A 3,599-nucleotide genomic window follows, 5' to 3' on the forward strand; every position below is an offset into this window, starting at 1 on the left:
AAATATTTTAATTAACTTTAATTTCACGCTGTCTTAAGTGGCTGTAGTCACGTTATTTACCAATATTTTTAAATGGTGACAATATTCCCCAGTCTAAAAAGTGGTGACGATGTACCTGACTTGCTTGCCATAGACAACAAGAAGTGGTGTTTCATGCATGGTGTGGAGTTGCTTGAGGATGCAAAATCATTGGTAATCCAACAACATGCGTCAGTCAACATCTATGCAGTGACATAGGCTATTTGATATGGCAGATTTTATTTGGTTGAGGCTACTCTACTCTCCTTGACCCCTGGTCTCAACTTAGGTTTTACAGGAAGTCAGTCAATGTCATTGTGATGTTAGCCCTCATCTTATCTTGTAATTTATGTGACATCAACTCCAGCACTCTAATTATGTGTTTTGTCATAGGTGCAAAAGGCTTGTCTAAGATAAGCTGGCAGTCTACACCGCATGGCCTGCGTTGCTGACATTGAGTGAAGTAAGTGTGGTGGTACATTATGTCATAACAGATAGTATTTAAGTGTTGATGTATGTCTGTCCTGTAGGATGTCTTTGTGGCTTGACCCCAGGTGTTGCCCAACCTGCAGGCCCAGAGATAGAAAGACATAGTCACAAGTCACAGGACAGACAGGAAGCACAACACAACTGGGCCTGACAACCATGTCATTTTCTTGTAATGTGTCTTTGACAGGTTAATGCAGAGTTCCTGTGCCTGACAGATACTTGAGGAAGCATCTTGGAGGTTCTCAAGGAGAAGGGAGGTGTTGCCAGAAGGAAGGTAGGATAACTCATGGCTCCAACAGCTAATGGAAACATTGTGTTTGAGTTGCAAACAATCTAATGAAGTTGGGTATTAGGTATTAGAAGGTCAGACATTAGGTGTGGGAGACGCATGGCCCACCTCTAGGTTCACTGACTCTGAATTTTGAACAGTTCTGATTATGATGTTCACAAACGATCTGCACCCCAATAAAGAGAGCATGCGATAAGTGGCACCTGCATATCACTGACAAGCACACTATTAAATGCCCCCTATTAGTGGCCATGGTTGTCATTCACTAGACATCAGCATTTTTACATTTAGTGCCATTAAAGCTACATAAAAAGTGTGTGCACAGTGTTAAGCTTTCTGCATTTTCTTTTTCCACCATCAGGACTAGAGTGGCGAAGTGATCCAAAGGCAGACTGCACATCTACGTGTATGGTTTGCAAGGAACATCCCGTGCCAGAGACTGTGATACAAGGCATGGAGCTGTACAGTGAACTCGGAGCATCTCTTGTGCATGTGTGATGCTCTTTGGACTCGGTTACCGGTATATACCCTCAATCTCAACTCTGTGGATTTGGATTTACAATTTTAAGTATCCAGATGAACTGAAATATATGTTCTGGTGAATTTGGAAAATATGCCCAAAAGGTTCAATCACTATAAACTACAGTAAATATGTTGGACACTGGCAATCTCAGGTTCTAAGACATTGTATAAAAGGACAATCCATCACATTTCTATGCATACTTTTATGTGCTGTTCTCTGATCTGAGTTGATGATTTTTTTTGTCCTTATCTTAGCTCAGCATGGCATTGAGTATCATTGAGGGGTTTTTTTTCTAAGCATTTTCTATGCAGATTAAAAGATGAGCACTATAATGAAAGGCGTAATAAGGCCTCAGTAGCACTTCATGGGCACATTGATATCATAATTAAAAACATTTCTCTCTCCCTCTCCTCCACCACTTTGGGAAAGAATCAAAGAGCCAAAAGTGATCCTGCGGGCAGTTGGTCAATTCTAAAATGTCCATTCACAAATAACATCTTTTTCATGAATGTCTAAGTAAATAAGTGAGTAAATAGACACATACTGTTCTGTTGAGAGTATGTTTTTCGGCCAAAGATATCTGACTGCATTCAAAATGGTGGATTAACATGCAGAGGACCCCACTATTATTAATTTGCCCAAGCGATTATGACATTACTTAGAATTTGCTGGTGGTTGTAAGCATTCATGAAAAAGATGACATTTCTGAACAGGCCACATAAATGAATGTGGTACAGTACACTGATAATTTCAGGTTTTCTGTTTAATTTCTGTTTAATCATACGATTATATTGTCTAGATTTTGGTGCTTTATTATCGTTTGACTGCATGTTTGTCCAGCTGATGAAATATTAATAAAAGAAATGTTTTGAAGTTCTTGTCAAGTATATTTTTCTCATACACCTAAACAAGATATTAATTCTACATGAGAAAATAAGTATTCTAGCTAAGAAAATCAGACTAGTTTTAAGACTTTAAATGAGCTGGAAACAAGTAAATTTGCCTTGTTTTAAGCGTATTGTATGCTTGTTTTGAGCAATAATTTCTTGGATGACATCTAATTCTAAGCAATAATGACTAATAAAGGAGACGAAATTGCTTAAAATAAGAAAAAAAATCTTAACAAGCAACAGAAAAATAAGATTTTGATACTTGTTTCAAGTGTTTTTCTATGCCTACCGCTTAGATATTATTTTCTTGTTTTAAGAATTCTTACCAAGTCCAATTTGCTCGCTGCACTGGCAGATTATTTTGCTCAAAATAAGCAATTTTTCACCTAAAACACTATATGTTTTGCTTATTTTTGTAGAGGGCTTTTTTGCAGTGGGTTGTAAATATGTACATTGTGGTGATGGTTGGTGTGTGCCGTTTTAGATTGCCTATTGCATTCTGTTTTGCCTTTTGCTGGTGCCTAATCTTATGCAGCTCGCATATTTTTACGCACCATTCATTACCTTTTATGTATTTTGGAGACTAGTAGTCACCATTTTGCGGTGGGGGTGTTACCACCAGGTGCGGTTAATTCGCTCTCCCTAATTTTGTTTGGCTGCCCCCTAACTTTTGATTGTTGCACATGCTCTTAGCAGGATCCTGAGATGCTGAGGATGATTATTGAGTTCACCTGTGCCTGGAGGCGGTGCTGCATAAGTAGAGGCGATGACCATCCATCTCTCTCGCTCACTTCCGGCTTGCCACTTCCCTCTCGCCTGCCCGTTTGTGACCTGCATTTGCCGTTGGCATTTGCCTGCTTTTTGACGCTGCCTTTTAGGCCTGTACTTTCATTTTTGGACTTTTGCAACAAACTTTGCCTTTTTCATTCTGTGCCTTTACGGCTTTGACCATTTTGTGTTTGATATAGGAGCGCGGCTCCTCTTTTGTTTATGATATTGAATATTGTACCCCTAGACGACATCATTAAATTACCCTCGAGTACCCCTTTTCCGTTGTTTCGAGTCCCTCTATGTTACCGTTTGTAACACACTCGCACTCGCACTCGCACTCACACACTCACTCATTCACTCACTCGCTCACTCATTCACTCGTTCACTCACTCGCTCACTCACTCACTCCCTCACTCACTCACTCACTCACTCACTCACACTCACTCACACGCTCACTCTTTCACTCACTCACTCTCTCTCACTCACGCTCACTCTCATGCTCACACACTCACACACACTCGCTCACTCACTCACTCACACACACACACTCACTCACTCACACACACACACTCACTCACTCACACACACACACTCACTCTCTCTCTCACTCACTCTCTCT

The 3,599-nt window shown here is 40.3% G+C and overlaps 1 long non-coding RNA gene across 1 annotated transcript; it reads left to right on the top strand.

Annotated features, from left to right (window-relative positions):
* On the top strand, window positions 1-2,416 carry LOC134453752 (uncharacterized). The gene is made up of 3 exons (XR_010035725.1): window positions 1-481; window positions 695-781; window positions 1,158-2,416. It is a non-coding gene; the product is annotated as an uncharacterized LOC134453752 (long non-coding RNA).
* Window positions 2,417-3,599: the final 1,183 nt, after the last annotated feature.

This window comes from Engraulis encrasicolus, chromosome 8 (assembly GCF_034702125.1).
Source record: "Engraulis encrasicolus isolate BLACKSEA-1 chromosome 8, IST_EnEncr_1.0, whole genome shotgun sequence".
In the NCBI taxonomy this organism is placed as follows: Eukaryota; Metazoa; Chordata; class Actinopteri; order Clupeiformes; family Engraulidae; genus Engraulis; species Engraulis encrasicolus.